The sequence below is a fragment of the Diabrotica undecimpunctata genome, chromosome 7, assembly GCF_040954645.1.
Source record: "Diabrotica undecimpunctata isolate CICGRU chromosome 7, icDiaUnde3, whole genome shotgun sequence".
NCBI classification, from domain to species: domain Eukaryota; kingdom Metazoa; phylum Arthropoda; class Insecta; order Coleoptera; family Chrysomelidae; genus Diabrotica; species Diabrotica undecimpunctata.
The window spans coordinates 101,987,296-102,006,712 of NC_092809.1; positions in this window are offsets into that span (position 1 = coordinate 101,987,296).

Sequence of the window (19,417 nt, forward strand, 5' to 3'; positions counted from 1 at the left end):
AACCACAGAATACTAATTGTTTAGTATTCTGTGCTTAAACCCACAGTACATTTAGTCCACAGAACACGTTTTTCGCAAGAATTCGGATCTTGAGGCACTTTTGAGGCTTCCTTGAGATAAATTTCATCGTGCAATACAGTGTTCCCAAACCTACCGATAAATCGGTAGATCTACCGATTTCGACGTATTTCTACCGATCTACCGACACAGGCTTAAATTCTACCGATTTTTATATTCAGATAGAAATTTTTACTTATTCTTAAATTTGAGAAGAAATATGTAAGAGACAAAACAATTTTTCTTCCGATACGTGTAATTTGCATTGAGCATTTTTGTGTATTCACGAAAACGTGTGAAAACATTCAAAAATTTATTCTTAAATGATACCTAAGCGGTACTTTACAAAGTACACGATGTCATAAAAGCTAATAATGCAATAAATGAATCCAAATCCATTGTGATCCTGACCGCTTGGTTCTAGGAATTTGTCAAGTTAGGAACGGAACAACGCATAGTTAATCTAAGCTTCCGAGTGCACCTCACATAAAAACTCGGTAGTTTGTTTGTTGAATAATATTTCCTTGTAAAAAGGTTTTATACTTGAGTTTTCGTTTCTCGGATAAGTATTCGATTCCTAGTCACAGACTCATTTAAAGATTTAAATTTCAGTCAGTTGAGGTTTGTGAAGTCGTAACTCGTAACGTCGTGTTATTGTATTAGTAGCGTAATTTTTTATTGTACGCGTAACAATAATTTAATAGTTATGTCGTCAAGTTCTGAAAGTGATTCAAACCTAGGTGAAACAAGTAGCAGGTGTCTATTTCAATATTTCATTTAGTTTGAGATTATATTATATGGTTTAAAATAAACATGACAAATAAAGTTTTTTAAGTCCTCTTTTTTTTTCTCTCGTCTACTTAGTAGAATCCAGACCTTAATATTTATGTAGTATATGTACCCAATATAAATGTGACAACTTCGTATTTCCCACTTCGTTACTGTTGGATGTTACTGCCAGCCAAGTGCCAACGTGCCAGCAGTGCCAACCTTCTCGTTTTAAGTTTAGTATCTCGGTTCTCATTTTTTTATTTTATTAGATTTAGATGAATAAACATATTTTATTTTTTCTTAAATAAACGAATTGCAAAACATTATGAAATTTAAACAAAATAGTATATTTTGAAAAATCTACCGATTTTACACCACAATCTACCGATTTTTTTAACAAATTCTACCGATTTTATTTTTTTAAGTTTGGGAACACTGGTGGAATAAGGTGCAAACAATTGTCACGCCTTTTTCTTTTTTTGGTTGCCTTGGTCTAATCAAATAGCATATATAAGATAGATAATCCACATAACACATATTAAAGAAAAACATAAAGAAAAGTTCATTTTGAATACGTGTCCTATCGACAACTAAGATCAATTTAACAAGAGCAGAAGAAATAATGTGGTTATGAATCATATCAAATTGACAGTAGTGTCAACAGTAGTATTTTGGTAGTATAAACAAATTAGTTATAGAAGTTTTTAATTGTGTTAAGTTTGAATTAAAATTTTAAAAGTGTGTCATGGTAGATTTAGGGGGAGGACATGATGGACCCATTGAACATGGTTTTTCTAATTCCGTGTTTATTATTCCTGGAATAGTATTTGTTTCACTAAGTGGTAAGTAGAAAGTTTTATTATTTTCCAAATAAACTAATATGTATTAAGCTGTATTTTTACTGTTTTAAAATTATTGATTAAATATTTGTGAAGTTTAAATTTCGAATAAAATTAAATGAACATAGCAAGTCCTGTCTTAATGTCTTGATTACTTAATTAATTTATGATAGTGTTGTTTCTGAACAACACTTTAAAAGTTCATAGTTTACTAAAGTGGGTCCTCGTTTTTGGGAAGAAGCTGTTAGGAAAAGAGAATATGTTACTAATTTGTGATCCAGTTGTTTGTGTTGCAAAATACATATGCGTTAAACATTTTGTAGTTCACAAGAAGTTGTAGAAAATATAGTTATGGTGATAAACACATAGCTTAGACTTTTTGGATGCTGAAAGATGCTAGTAGCTATTAGTCACAAAAGTACTTAAAACTTGTGAATAAACTGTTACTGTATAATACATAACATAATAGAAGAAATCCATCCTTCAGATATACATTCAATATATAGTATAAATACAACATCCATCATCCATTCCATTAACTGCGTTTTTCTTTAAGACATATTTAAGGAAGATTTAAAACAAGTATCTTCCCAGATGTTGGTATATATTCATTAATGCATCAAAGAGCAACAAGAAAGTAGGTTATATTTGATTCACATAATCACTTTATAAAATCTTTTAAATCAAATAAAAAAATTAGAGTTTATACTATAAAATTAATCAGAATCTTAGGATTGGAATTTCACAGATGTTACAGCACATGTTATAGAGTTGCAAGATCCATTTTTTTTGCTCCTTGGCCAAGGTGCTTTTTTTGTTTAATGCATATATCCACACCTGAAGCTTTGCTGTTTTTTAGCCTGTTCATACTATCATAGAGTTATTTCAGTGTAAATGGAGTTCCTAGGTTGTTTGTCTTCTTTAGGGTTTGGGATTATATGCAGATTAAGCGAAAATAAAACCTTATACAAATTTAATACATATCTGAACTACGTTTGAAACAGTCAACCAATAAAAAGTTTGACACATTAACACCATACATTATAGCAGCATTAAGTTCAACATGTTGAAATTAATGCTCAATTGTCTTTTTCCTTTGCAAGGCCAGCTGAAAGCAACAGAAATTTTCATTTGTCATGCTGAGCTTGGCTGCTTCACATCAAATGTCACATTTCACTCTCAGTCCAGCCTATGCTCTTCACTTAGTAGGTTGTTAAGTCCGTAATACAGTGGAACCTCGATTATCCGCCTCTCTATTAACCATCACCTCTGTTAACCATCAGGGTCCATACATAAGTTATATTGACAACATAAGTAAAAACTTAATCATCAATTCATTTTGTTTGAGCATTGCGATAAGCCAAACGAAATTCGTTGAAAAGTACATGTGAAGTTATGCCACCACCGCATTTTTTTATGTAAATAATTATTGTTTTTATTCAGGGCTCTGGATTAAATTTCAATTTAAATAGATACTGATAAATGATACTGTGCTTTTAAAGTTTCATTTTTAGAATCGCAAGTCGAAAATAAAAACGCAGAGCACAATAATTAATACAGTCAATATCTGTGTGTCAACATAATTCAGTTTGATTCAAATTCGAACATTGATTTTGTCACTTAGTCACATTGAGCAAAAAGTATGATGTTCCGAGAACAACAATCAATGATTTAAAGAAAAATGCTGATGGAATTGAAAAGTATGCTTCGCAAATGGAATCATTGGATGGCCGGATGATGAAAAAAAGACACAATTGAATTACTTAACACGGCACGACACGACACTCTGTATTTGTGGTTCGTTCAAAAAAGAAGGGAAGGTGTTCCTTTGTCTGGACCAATTGTTGCCGAAAAAGCGTTGTTTTTCAACATGAAATTGAATGGCGATCCTTCATTCAAAGGAAACAGAGGTTGGTTGAAAAGTTCAAATATCGCCAAGGTATACAGGAACTAAAAATCGAAGGTGAAAAATTGAGCGCCGCAAGTATTGAAGTCGTTGACGAATATAAAAAAGTTTCAAGATATTATCAATGAATATGGTTTGACACGCGGTCAAGTGTTCAATGCGGATGAAACTGGTTTAAACTACAAAGCATTGCCAACGAAAACACTCACTGCACTGTCTGAAAAATATAAACCAGGATTTAAAATGCAAAGGCAACTAATCACAGCAATGATATGTTTATATGCAAGTGGTGACCATCGCCTTCTTATATTATTGATTGGTACAGCAAAAAAAACGTTGTTTCAAGGGTATAAATATGAAAGCGCTTTCCGTTAACTACTACGCACAACATAATGCATGGATGTCCTAGGAAATATTTGCTGACTGGTTCAAAAAGGTATGTACTGCAAACCAAAATTTTTTTATCTATTTTTCTAACGTCTTGTCTTTTAAGTTTTGCAAGCAAAAAATTTGACACCAAAGGCGATTCTTATTTCGGACAATGCACCTGCCCATCCTGAAGCCGATATGCTGCGAACTGACGATGAAAATTGAAAATATTACTTGCTCCTTTCTGGCTGCGAATACAACATCATTGATACAGCCAATGGATCAATTGGTCATTAAAACATTCAAAAGAAGATACAGAAAAAAATTTATTCAAAACCTAGTTATGGAAGAGGAATATTCTTTGCCAGAATACTGGAAAGCATACAATTTAAAACACGCAATCGACAATGCGGTGGGTGCTTGGGCCGATGTTTCGGAAGTAACGCTGAAAAGAGCGTGGAATAAATTATGGCCTGAATTAACTCAAGATGAAAATACCCCCGTGACAGCCGAGTTTGATGCGGTAACAAATGAAGTTATGGCGAATCAACTGTTTTGTTTTCGTTGTATAAAGATGACATAAACGAATGGTTAATTTGTGACGAGGACGCAAACGGCTATCGATTGCTGACAGATGATGAAATCGTTGAAATGGCAACAGAGGCGGACGATACTGATTCAGAAACTGACAGAGACTTTGATGGTGGCGGTGTTGATGATGCTATTGCAATTCACAAAGATTTGCGTAAAGAAAGAGAAGCTGCATCGCACATACAAGAATTCCTAAAGTGGTATTATCGGCAAGAAGAAGCAAATAAGGTAGATTTGATGATTTTACGTCGATTAAGAAATTCAGCCGTTGAAAAATGTGAAGTAACAATAAAACAAACAAAGATTTCGGAATATTTTAAATCAAATTGATTCATCTGTACTGACATAAATCCCTCTTATATTGTCAAATAAAACATACAAATATGAAAGAACAACTAGTCAGATTGATCACATCTTAATAGATTCAAGACACGGAACGGACATAATAAACTGCAGAAGTTATAGAGGCGCAAACATAGACTCAGACCATTGTTGATCTCAACACTAAGGGCTAGAAATATTGTTCTGAAGCTATTTTCTTGTGGCATTTTAAATTAATTACTATTTAAATGGGAATAAGCCACAATTAAAGGTTAAAATACGTTTATTGACGTTTCAATTTCCACTTCGGAAATCGTTCTCAAAATACAAACATTAGTAAATTAAACAAATTTTGTTTTTTTGTTACTTAGTGAAAAATTCTTCTAATCATTTAATTTTATATGACTCATCTATATTGACAATTCAGACATACCTTATACATTTTAAAGTAGACGACTTTAAAATGATATTGTCAATATTGTTGAGTTGCGTTCCTGGGACGACTTTACTTATAAGATAGTTCATTCGATTACATGAAATCAACTTTAACTTGAGAATATCCGTCAGAAAAGATCATAACATGTAATTCGTCTTTAAAAAGACAAATACATGCCATGATGACAGTAAAAGTCTCCTGTTAGTGATTCCATAGTAAATTATGAGGGAAAAACCAGGAAAAAAACCTCATAATACTATCCCGACATGGTAAGTATTTGATCGTGCATTTAGTTTACCTTCAATAAACACCAAATTCCGATTTTATATGTTTGTTATTTAAAAAACATAAATGATGTATTCTCTATATGTTACTGACTTACCAATACTGGTATTTTCCTTTTAATAACTTCCTCTTTCAATATGGGTAACCAGATCCTACTACATTCTGCCGAGGAATTCGCGACACAATTGGTCTCATTTAGCATAATTAGAGCCGCTTCTTTGATTTATTTAGAGGAAGTTATTAAAAGGAAAATACCAGTATTGGTAAGTCAGTAACATATAGAGAATACAGCCTATGCAAAAATGCTTACCCGCCGAACTAGAACAAGTATAGAGAATTACCAGACAAAGAGAAGAGAAGAAAAGAAAATATACAGAATGAAGAAACGAAACCACTTAAAAAAGGAACTTCAATATATAGAAAACCTCAACAGAGAGAAAGAATTCAGAACATTCTATAAGAAAGTTAACATCAACAGAAAAGAATTTAAGGCAAACACAAATCAATATAGAAGTTTAAATGGCGATCTCTTAACAACAAGAACAGACGTACTAAACCGATGGACGGAATATTTTATTTTATTTTATTAAGCGGAGCAGACGAGAGGGAGGAGGATCCACCAACGATCCTGGAAGTTAAAGACGCTGTAAACAAACTAGCCAGAAACAAATCACCCGGAATAGATAATCTCCCAGCGGAATTATATAAAGAAGGTGGCCACGATATCATAATAGCGCTACAGCAGCTTATAAAAGAAATATGGATACAGAAGTCCCTTCCCAATGATTGGAATATTGGAATACTTTGCACCATACACAAAAAGGGAGATATCTTTGAATGCTCTAACCATCTAGGAATTACGCTCCTAAATGCAGCGTATAAAATATTCTCCAATATACTATGCCATCGTATGGCACCATATGCAGAGCGAATAATAGGACAATACCAGGCTGGTTTCAGTGGTGGTAAATCAACAATTCATCAGATTTCAACCCTGAGACAAATTCTAGAGAAAACACTGGAATACGGTGTAGACACGCACCACATATTTATAGACTACAAGGCAGCCTACGACTCTGTAAATAGAAGATAATTGTTTAGAGCAATGATAGACCTAAGAGTACCAAATCAGTTGGTAAGTTTAACCAAACTAACCCTTGAAAAAGTTGAATGCAAAGTACGAATCCAGGGGGAACTCTCTGAACCGTTTAAAACAAATAACGGGCTACGTCAGGGAGAACCACTCTCCTGTATACTATTCAATCTAGCTCTGGAAAAAGTAATACGTACGTCACAAATCACAACTACCGGTTCAATATATAACAAATCTGTGCAAATCTTAGCATATGCTGATGATATCAATATTGTTGGGAGAACGGAAAACGCAGCACGAGAGGCGTACGTAGCATTAAAGGAAGCGGCTACAAAAATGGGTTTAATAATAAACACCAATAAAACAAAATACATGAAAATAGGTACGCAACCACAAACACTACGGCCACTTGTTATAGAAAATGACGTCATCGAAGCAGTTAACGAATTTGTATACCTGGGAACGCTCGTCAATTCTGAAAATGACACTACCGCAGAGATAAACCGCAGAATTTGCACGGCTAATAGATGCTATTTTGGGCTTAATCTCCTTTTTAAATCTACAGTTATATCAAAAAATACAAAAGTAAAACTCTACAAAACAATAATACGCCCAGTCCTAACATATGGTTCAGAAACCTGGACTTTAACAAAAAGCAATGAAAACATGTTAGGATGTTTCGAAAGAAAAATACTAAGGCGCATCTATGGAGCGGTAAATGAAAATGGTGTCTGGAGAAGACGATACAACTTCGAACTCTATAGGATATACCAGGAACCAGATATCGTAAAACACATAAAGATAGGACGTCTGAGGCGGGTAGGCCATGTAATGCGGATGGAGCAAACCGACCCAGCTAGAAAAACGCTCCTTGATAGACCTATTGGTCAAAGAAGAAGAGGAAGACCCAGAACAAGATTCCTAGATAACATCGATGAAGACATGAGAAATATGGAAATACGTGCTTGGCCGAGGAAGGCGATGGATAGGGACGACTGGAGACAAATTCTTGGGGAGGCTAGGACCCACACAGGGTTGTAAAGCCAAAATGATGATGATGATGAAACATACAAATAAAATTTGAGAGTTATACTATGAATTTTTTTTAATGTTCTGTTAACCGTCTTTTCGATTATCCGTCATACCCTTGGTCCGGTGGCCTGACCGATCGAGGTTCCACTATATATGAAAATAATTTCGTAAATACATCAAGATGTATACAGTTACAGCAAAGATGGAACTTTGAATGGAAAAGATGGAATTTAACTCGGTATTTTGGAGGTTACTTAACTCGAGAAATAGTAGATTTATTCGTTGTGTCTTTTGAGAATGAAAGGTTCCTTCAAGTTTCACAGTTGACTCAATAATTAAAAAATTTCGCAAATGTGGGTGTATTCAAAACTGTCACAAATGTAATAATCTTGGTAAATCATGTGTTCATCAAAAGAGTGAACAATGTTTAAATAAAGAAATTAATGTTTGTGCTGCTGTTGAAGCTAGTCAACCATGTGCAAGCAGGGAAATTGCTAAAGAAATAAATAACCTAAGTACTGTTCAAGTCATTTTAAAAAGAAATGGATCAGTCCTATAAAGTTAGATAGATAGACAGATAGAATTTATTCATCCACAAAGTTTACACAATTCTTACAAAAAAAAATGTATAAATCTTATCGGACTAGTCAAAATTTTAGTACAAAAGAGTAAGTACAATATATAGTAAAAGTACACATGATTAAAATAAAACAGTGATTACAATAAAATAAATAAGAAATAAAAGTTACAAATACAAATTTAGAACTATTGTTGCAAAAATGTTAAAAATTTAAAAATCCATCAACACTGTAGAATGTGTTGTCAATTAAAAATGAGTGCACAGTTTGGCTAAAACCTTTATGTGAAGAATTACTGAGAGTTAATATATTCACTATTTTATTGTAACATTTTATTCCAATATATTCAGGTGCATGCTGGGATACACCTAATCTAGAGAAAGGTTGTCGAAAATTTGATTTACCTCTAGTATTATGTGAGTGAATGCCCTCATTTCTGTCAAACTTGAGCTTGTTTTCCTCAATGTGCAATATTAATTCTAAAATTAAAAGGCTAGGTAGTGTTAAAATATTAGACTTCTTAAATAGTGGCTTACAACTATCTGAAAATGGAACACCATACATACTTCTTAAAACTTTCTTTTGAGCTATAAATGCATGTTCAAGATGAGATGAGCAACCCCAAAATATTAAGCCATATTGAAGTACAGACTGGACTAAACTAAAGTAAATCATCCGCAATATATTAAATGAGACAGTTTCTCTTAAATTATGCATTATATAGCTATAAGTTTATGATCTAGGGTTGCCCCAAAAATTTCGTTATAGTATAAGTTTCTACTGATTTGCCATGCACATGTAAATAAAAGTCAGAATTTGGAATTAAGTTTTTTGGTAAGAAACGCATAAAATGTGTTTTTGTTGCGTTGAGCTTGAGTCCATTATTTTTACAATATGTGCTAAATTCAGCAGACGCAACATTGGTATTTTCCACCAGTTGTATTGGTTCACTGTGAGACATGAGAATATTGGTATCATCAGCATACTGAACAATTTTATCTCCAATCTCCATCTCCTTTTATCTTCAAACCACTCAAGAACTTTTTCCCAAGGACAATATTAAATGAATGGAATTCTGTGAGGAGATGATGGAAAAGCAAATGAGAATGATGAAGAATTTTTTAAATAACATTTTATTTAGTGCCAATCGACATTTTCTCTTCACAAGAAACACTCATCCATTATTCGATATTGGTCTAGGGAAAATAAGCATCTTAAGTATTCCTGTGCATACACAATACCCATAGACCCCTTTTTGTGGTACCAGCATGATGGATGTCTCAGTCATAATACCAGGGCAGTTACTGAATTTATCCAAAGGGCATTTCCCAACCACGTAATTGTAACAACCGGTACAACCAAGTGACCTCCAAGATCAGCAGATTTGTCCACAAATGATTTCTTTTTTTGGAGCATTCTTAAATCAAATATTTATCGGCACAATTTTGAACGTGCCGAAAATTTAATAGAGTTAAGGGCGAAAATTGTCCAGCATTGTGCCAAAATTACGCCGAATCAACTCAGAAATACAAGAATATCTTTGTTTAATAGATTCAGCTATTGTTTGGCACAACTAGGAGGATTATTTGAACCTTTAATTCATTAAATTTTTGCCTAAATAGGTAATAAATAGTTTAGACTTCAGCAGTCCCTTGAGTATTTGATTTTTATAATATAATTCTTTGAAAGCCTTTTGTTGGCTAACTGCCTGGAGAGAGTCGAGCAGGACTACATGTAATTTATATGCTCCGGTTTGTTTTTTTTTTTCACTGAATATATATATATATATATATATATATATATATATATATATATATATATATACAGTAATACCTCGACTTACGCAACCTCGACGTACCCGTATTCGGAGTTACGCGATTTTAAAATATCGTCGATTCATCTTTTATTTTTGAAACAATTCAATTTTTTTGGTGCGGTAAAAACAAAATTGGTAACCTATGAGAAGAAGCTACTAACTTCGCAAATTACCACAAAATCCACAAAAACAGCAGCAAGAAAAAATGTGTTACATATACCATACCCTATTGGTGAAACAACGAAATGCAGCCCAAAAGAACAAAATGCATCAGAGTCAGGCGAATAGCACAAAGAAACAGAACCACATATGAAGAAAGATTTTTTGCCAAAAATAAACGAGCAATTCGAAAACGATTTTTAATTTGAGAAATCTCAGTGGCGTACCATTTGTTTCTTTAAAAAGTTTGAGACTATTACCCGTAGCCCGCGCCAATGGTGAATATAAAATTCCTAATTGTATTAAATATTATCTTTTTATGGAATAAATATTATCTTTTTATGGAATTAAGCCACAATTATTGATATAGCCAATATTATATAATTAATTACCAATAACAAAATCTTTGGTTATACACATTTTTACATAATTTGTACAAAAAACTTTTTTTGATGAAAACAATTTACAGTGGAAATTGAAACGTCAAATTAATATAAGTTAATTAAAAATGTGATTTTCATCACAATCCCAACCAATAATTACTGTGGCTTAATCCCATAAAAACATAATATTTAACTTAACCATGACACAAGACATGCGTCCATAGGAAGAAGACGAAACTCCTGGTTAAAGAATCTACGGGAATGGTATAGCTGTAGCAGCAACGAATTGTTTCGGTCAGCAGTTTCGAAAATACGTATAGCCCTGATGATGGCCAACCTTCGGAACGAAGATGGCACTTGAAGAAGAAGAAGATGCCACAAGAAAGTAGTTTCAGAACCTTCCTAATTGTACATATGTCAAAAAATACGCAATAGCCAACTCTTAAAAGCCACTAAATTTCATTTGCTTATCTCAATAAGTTTCAGTGCAGTAAATAAGTCATTACTTTGTAGGAAAAATTTCAACACCCCGCATCTCGAAAAAGAAAGCATTTGTGGCATACGTTTATGAAGCAAACTGTCATTATTTTTTATGCAGAATCACTCTCTGAAGTTAGCTGCACATATTTACTAAAACTCTGTATATTTTACAAATCTGTTTTATTCAAAATGACTATAAACGGACACTTTGAACCTACATATTATGTAACTAAATTAATTTCTGAGTTTTGGCGCAGTGATAACTTTTGATCAGCGTGACCTCTCTGCAAATATTCAGCCAATTTAATTGAAATCACTTTTACATAAGAGCCGGGATCCTTTGCTAGCATTTGCTATACCCATCAGCAAATCCCGTGTCCTAGCTACCAAAGAGTACATCCAAAAATGGTTCGCGGAATTAGATCATTGTCGTAAAAAATAATTCCATTTATATTTTAGAAACTCCAGAAGCTCCAGATGCAGAAGTAATGCTAAATGAGGAAGAGAACGGTTTTAATTTAAATCTTAAGTCGGATAAGATGTTCCTCCTAAAGTGTGGAGAAATTTATTGGATTGATAGAAACAGGAAGAATCGTTAAGGGTGCAATCGCGTTTACGAATAATTAAAACAAAGCAAACATCGAGAATTACCGACCAATATCCTTGCTATCACATCTGTATACATTACTAACTAAAATCATAACCAACCGTTTAACACATAAGCTCGATTTCTATCAACCTATCGAGCAGGCTGGATTCAGAAAACATTTTAGTACCATAGACCACTTGCACACCGTAAGAACACTGATTGAAATATGCACCGAGTATGATGTTCCAATTCATATGGCGTTCGTCGATTTCCATAAAGCATTCGATTCCATCGAATTATGGGCAGTGCTTGAATCCCTAGAAAATGCATGTATAGATTCAAGATACACTAACATAATTAAAAACATATATGAAAATGCCACCATGCAGATAAAGCTGGACGAAAGCACAAAAACTAATCCCATAAGACTACAACGGGGAGTAAGACAAGGAGACACCATCTCTCCCAAACTATTTACCCTTGCTCTAGAAGACATTTTTAAGAAACTAGAATGGAACAACAAGGGTATCAACGTCGACGGATCATACTTAAACCACTTGAGATTCGCAGATGACATAGTTTTAATAGCCGATAATATCCAAGAACTAAATGATATGTTACAACAAGTAAATGCAGTTTTAGGAGCGGTAGGTTTAAAAATGAACTACAGTAAAACAAAAATACTGAGCCGAGACCAGACAAATATAACAATACAAAATCATACCATAGAAAATGTCGAATATTATATAGGTCATGTTATCAAACTAGGAAAACCAAATCAAGATGCTGAAATTAAAAGAAGAACACAACTGGCATGGGACGCTTTCGACAAACTAGCATATATCTTGAAAAACACCTCCATTCCTGTAAACTTAAAGAAAAAGGTGTATAACACATGCATACTACCAGTTTGTATTGGAGCCCTTACCAAAAAATCTGCTAAAAAATTAGAAAACAACGCAAAGAGCAATGGAACGAATCATGCTTGGAATATCACTGAGAGACAAGATTAGAAACACCGAGATACGACGTAGAACGAAAATTAGGGATATTGTGGAAGAAATTACAAAAATGAAATGGCGCTGGGCTGGTCATGTAGCCCGATATAATGACAACAGGTGGACCGGAGAATTCTAGAATGGAAACCAAGGACGACAACAAGATACATGGGAAGACCTCAAAAAAGATGGGTAGATGACATAAGAGCAGTGGCAGGCAAACAGTGGATTAGATTGGCGCAAGATAGAGAAAGATGGAAGCAATTGGGAGAGACCTACATTCAGTAGTGAATGGAAAACGGTTGACAAAGAGAATTAATATACAAGTATAATTGAACTATTAGGAAGCTGCGCAATATCAGACAGGTAAATTGAAAATATCCTATGTATCAGATATCATTTAACCAGTAAATAACCAGTTAATAACCAGTTAATTCTATTAACTGGTTATTAACCTTATTTTGCATTCAAAACTTTTAAAATAAACAATAAACCTTGCATTAAAAGTATTATTTTTCAAATAACCTTGAAAAAACGTGTTCCTATTTTTCATTTAAAGGTTGCAGTTAATATTTAAAAAATACGGTATATAGAACATTCATTCCGTATCGATACCCTGAACTTTGTTTACTTGTTATATAAAAAGTTATCAAAATATAAATGCTTACTAGTAATGATAAGGATAACCAATGGGCTAAGGTGTATAAGCAATAGTCTGGTACAATTATAACGATTTCATTTTTAACTACATACACAAATGACGGTATGATATCAATAGTAAATTATTTGCTAGTAAGAAACGTATATATTTTTATATAGAATTTTTCTATTAATTTGCAACACTGGTGGTGACACGCAGTCTGTCGTGTTTTTGTAAACCCTTTTGTCGATTCTAACCAAGCAGAATTAAAAGTTTACTTTTAACTCGTTTGTGTACTTATTTGAAATATAAAATTGTAATAAACCATTTCTAAATATTATTCTAGTGTGCAGAGAAGCAATAGAAATGGTATGCAGTATTATAAAAAGCAATATAGGAAAACACAAAAGTGTAAAAATACTGAAGAATATTCGACGAGTATTATTATCTTTTATTATTAACGTTAATGAATGCTTCTTATTTTTTTGAGCTATGGTGATCCCTTCATAATTTTTTTCAATATAGTAGGGAAGTGGTAGGAACACTGAGACGCAAAACTTTCAATGAAAATAACTTTTTTATTAAATGCTACTTTAAACTTATATTGTACCTCTATATTTGGTATATAAACAAGAACTAAAAAATCATGTCGTTTTTGGATGGAAACTAAAGTTAACACCTCAAAAATATTAAAACTAAAAATTACTAAATGCTTCACTGTTCCTTTCAATGTGGGAACACTGAGACGCAACAATTAACATTATTTTACGTTTAGACTGTCAAAGTTTAATTTAAATTTTAAAAAGCGAACTTTGGCGCATAGTTAACCTTTGCATTACAGGGGGCGGCAAAATAATTTTAATCTCTCTTTTAATACATGTGAGACATCTGGGACAACTGGAAAAAAGAACCTGTTTTCACATTTAACACTTTTTCTTAAAAACGATATTTCAAAATCATTTTCTTTTATTTGAGACAAGACTTTGCCTACATAGTATGTATGTCTTTTGCTTAGAGTTAAATTCAACAAGCACATAATTCCCATTATTGGGACAGCGATCAAGATCTTCGAAACTAATTGGTTCGGGATCTTCACCAATAAAATCCTCTCCTCCGCTGGAATCTTGTAATTCCATCTCATTTTCAACTTGCTCATCAAAATCACTATCTAATACCTTTCCTTTGTGTTTTTTGTTGTCCTCCCCAGATTTTCTAGTGGGAGCTTTAGGATAACCCTTAAAAACTGTTGGGCTAACAAAGGTTTTCGTGGTATCAGTATTACTTGGACCTGGATTTTCTACATCTAGAGATTCATTTATATTTTCAGCAGCAGCTTCAACTGCAAGAAGTGGCCTGTCTGTCACAAAACTTGACAACAAATCTTCTTCAGTGAAGACATGCCGATCAAATGGAAATATTCCGGTTTTTCGAAAAGCGCTTGTGATGTTAACTTGCGTCATTGCTCATGGATATGCTGTGCCCACACAGGCTGCTACATTATAAATTGTAAATGTCTGACCGGGATAGTTCATCATCTATGCATCTACTGCAGCATTATAGAAAGTTTGAAATGGTTTTAATAAGCCTACGTCCAACGGCTGTAATCTCTTCGTACAGTGTGACGGTATAGTTAGGATTGTAACGCCAATATTTTTACATAAATCGATTGCCTCAATCGATAAATAACTTTGATGATTATCCATTAGCAATAAGGAAGTGTTTTCTCTGGTACTACCAGTGTGCTTAATAAAATGCTTAACAACTTGCACAAAGCACTCCGTATTCATCCAACCTGTTTTTGAAGCTAGTCCCAAAGTTCCAGGGGGCGACCCGTTTATCGTAAAATCTTTAAAGTGTACTCTCGGGAATACCAGAGCAGGAGGAATAGCTGCTCCAGATGCTCGAACAATACTGCATGTTGTTACGAGCGTTTCACGTTCGCCACTTGTAGTCTTACTAACCTGTCGTATACCTCTTTCTGCAAACACTTTTTGGGACTTTTAAACGGTAACGGTTCCTGTCTCATCTAAATTATAGATGCGACTACCATCTCCAAACACCGGGAAACGCTTTAAGACAGTTTTAAGTTAAACATTTCAACGTAAATTTATTGAAACCGGTAGCCCTTGCAAGACTACAACCTGGGGCCCGGAGGGATAAATTATTGGAATGACGTTTATGAAATCCTTTCATCCAGGCAAGTGAAGCAATTTTTGATATATGCCAGTTTGCTGGAACCACTATATTATTGTAGGCTGCGGCTTCATATGACAGTTTTCGGGTATCTTCTTTTGATAGACCATAAAACATTTTAGAACATTTAATTATATATTGGCACAAGTCCACTCCTATTCGATAGTAACATTTGTTTTACTTTGTAATTAGGAGATAAACGGACGTTCTCGTCTTGTTGATGTTTTTTTTACATATCTGTGGACTGTTTGCCAAAATACTAAGGAAGATATTTGGACCAACCCAATGCAGCGATGGTTCGTGGAGAATTAAAATGAATCACGAGCTGGATGAACTAATGCAGAGCGCAGATATTGTCAGATTTGTAAAGTCACAAAGACTAAACTGGCTTGGTCACCTAGAAAGAATGCCAGATAATCGAGCTGTAAAAGTAGTCCAGAGATGGAAGCCCCAAGGAAACAGAACAAGAGGAAGGCCCCGTAAAAGATGGATAGACGACGTAGAGAGGGATCTTAAAACCATTAATATCAGGCAGTGGCGAAGGAAAGTATCCGACAGGGCAGAATGGAAGAACATTGTTAAGCAGGCCAAGACTCACAAAGGGTTGTAGCGCCATTAGAAGAAGAAGAAGAAGTGGACTGTTTGGAAAGATAGTACTTTCATTCGTGCTGCTCGATGTATAGAGGTTTCACCTTGTACTAATTCAACAGCCTGTCTCGTGAGATCTTCAGAGAATCTTCCTATTTTCCGATTTGTTTTATTTTTTCTTGGCATTTTCTTTCTGAAAGAGAAATTATTTTGCAAATTATCTGGCTTATACAACTATAATGCAACAGTGAGACAGTAGAGGAACAGTGAGACGCATCTCATTGTTCCTTCTGCTGTGTTGTCTCACTGTGCCATAAAAATTCGTTAATAAAAGTCGATTAAAAAAACTTATAAAATGTATACAAAAATCGTTTGTTTTAATTTAATTGTCTTGTAAAATAGCTAAAATAACTTACCTTGTCTAAAAAACTTCAATTTCCGTGAAAACATCTGTCACGTAGATACGGTATATTTACTACGACGCACTTATTTCGACCAACGAGAACTAAAACATTTCTTGTTGAATCTCAACGGTTTCTTGTTTGCTTCACTTCAAGGTGTTAATAGGCATGTGGAGCATGTGACAGGGTTTAACGAATAGAAAATGATGACAAGGAAAAATTAAATATGGCGGCATACGAAAGAGACTTTAGACACCTATCTTTGCTACTCTCAGGCCAGTGGTGACATGTGAGGTACCATGACAAGATTTAGCGAATGTAATAAATACAATGACAAAGAAAAATTAAAAATTGTGGCATTCCATAAAGACCTTAAGATTATATGAAGTGTACAGGAAAAAAACCAGATAGGCCATTTCTTTCACAACCTTACAGGATCATATCAAATTTATACTATAAACAGCGAGCAAAAGTACGTGTTAACGAACAGCTGTCAGAAGAAATTGAAATTAGATGTGGAGTAAGACAGGGATGCGTATTGTCGCCAATTCTTTTCAATGCCTACTCCGAAGAGGTCCTGAAAAAAGCTCTTGAGGGTGAAACAGCTGGAATAAAGGTAAATGGAGTTCCCATTAACAACATTAGATATGCGGACGACACTGTGATCTTAGCCGAAAACATTGAAGATCGTCAGAGACTGGTGACCAGAATAGCAGAGTATGGAAAAGAGTATGGTCTAACAATGAATGTTAAGAAGACGAAATTTATGAGAATATCAACAACTCAAAGAAATAACGAGAATCTTCTAATAAACGAAACCAACGTCGAACAAGTGGACAAATATGCATACCTGGGAACAATGATTAACTCCACAAATGATTACAATCAGGAGATAAAAATAAGAATAGAAAAGGCTAGAGCAAATTTCAACAAAATGAGAAGAGTTCTATGTACTAGGGATTTAAAACTGGAACTAAGAGTTAGGTTGGCGAGGTGCTATGTTTGTTCGACTTTATTTTATGGAATGGAATCCTGGACCTTGAATGCGACATCAATGAAAAAACTGGAATCATTTGAGCTGTGGGTGTACAGAAGAATTCTGAAAATATCATGGACAGAACACGTCACAAACAAAGAGGTTCTGGGAAGGATGAACAAAGAAATGGAAATTTTAAATTCAATAAAAACAAGAAAATTAGAATATCTTGGACATATTACACGTGGAGAGAAATACACCTTGCTCCAACTGATTATGCAGGGAAATATCCAAGGAAAGAGAAGCATAGGGAGGCGTAGAATGTCATGTCTGCGCAACCTGAGAGAGTGGTACGGATGTACATCAAATGAACTTTTCAGAGCAGCCGTCTCAAAAGTCCGAATAGCTATGATGATTGCCGACCTCCGCCGTGGAGATGGCACTTGAAGAAGAAGTTTTCGTATTAATCCAGATAGTACTGGTACATTGTATGTTGAACGGTAGTAGATAAGGCGGCTATGATCAGATGATACCACTATTTTTTTTAAACTCTGAGTTTTAAATGGGCATTTTTGTAAATATATTGTGTCTTAAAATGATTTCCAATCCAGTACCATGTTTTGTGACACACTCACTATAACAAACGGCGATGGTTTGGAACGGGAATGCCTAATGACTTCTTCAAACTCTTCCAGGACCTCAGAGGGGCTCTTGAAATTCCACAATCCTACATTTTTGTCGCACTCCAAATAGGAATGTCCTCTTACAGGGAATGTGATATATATATATTTCTTTCAGATTATGAATTTTGTTGTTTACTACAAAATGAATAAATCGAAAAATAGTAAATGATTTATGTTGTCCTCGGTAGAGTCACAGAAGATTTGTAATTCTTCAACATGGTCTTGTAAGTAATTATTGATCAAATGGAGAAAAAAAGATGCAACTTCGTTTGATCCTGTTTTAGCCGTTTCTTCATGATAAGTATAAAAATAGACTAACCAGAAGAGAGGACATGTACATTAAAGGCATACATAGACAATTGGCGTTTATAGTACACATCTTTAGTGGCAATTTTCGGAATGAATTGAAACGTTTTTTGAAAAATCAATGCAGATGGCTTCCTTTTTGCTACTTTTTTTTGCAGATTTTTAGGCTTGCCTTTTTATTGGAACAAAATGGAACAAAAAGCTTTGGCACACACCGGAATATCACAATCGCGAACTCGAACTCGATACACATAACTTGCATCATGGAAACTGGCAGTATTCTCGTTTCGACTAGGCCTTATATGCTGGACAGGTAAGACCGTAATTAAACCAGTCAAATAATAATTTTGCCCATCCTGAGAGCGCAGAGCATTAACATTTCCCAATACTTCTTTTCTTTGCGCCTCATTAATTATCTAAAAGCACTTTAATCTTAAGCAGTTACAAGGCAGGACAGCTTCATGAATCGATAACTTCCAACATTTTAGAGACATCTGACATCCGGCCGGTAGTCTTCTTTTTTTGTTGAACGCATAATTTTATTCTCAACAGACCCCTCTGAATCACTATTAGCCATAATCGTTTATTAATAATCACACAAACAAACAAGAACTTACACTTTTGCGGTTACAATAATACTGGCACGTTTCTTCGCTGGTTTTTTCCCCTGAACGTCCGCTACCAAAATCAAAAAACAAAACGATCTTTTGATTATATATATCAACCTAGTAAAAAATCGTGAACGTTTCGTGCAACTTTGTATAAAAACAGTAAACAACAACAAAGAGAATCATGTTTGTGATTATATATACCACTGCCGTGCTTCTGTCGAGTCTGCTGTGCGGGACGTTTTCTTGTGGGATTTAACATACGGTTTTTAATAAGGTTGCTTATTTACTATTGTACCACAGCTGAAATATCAATTAA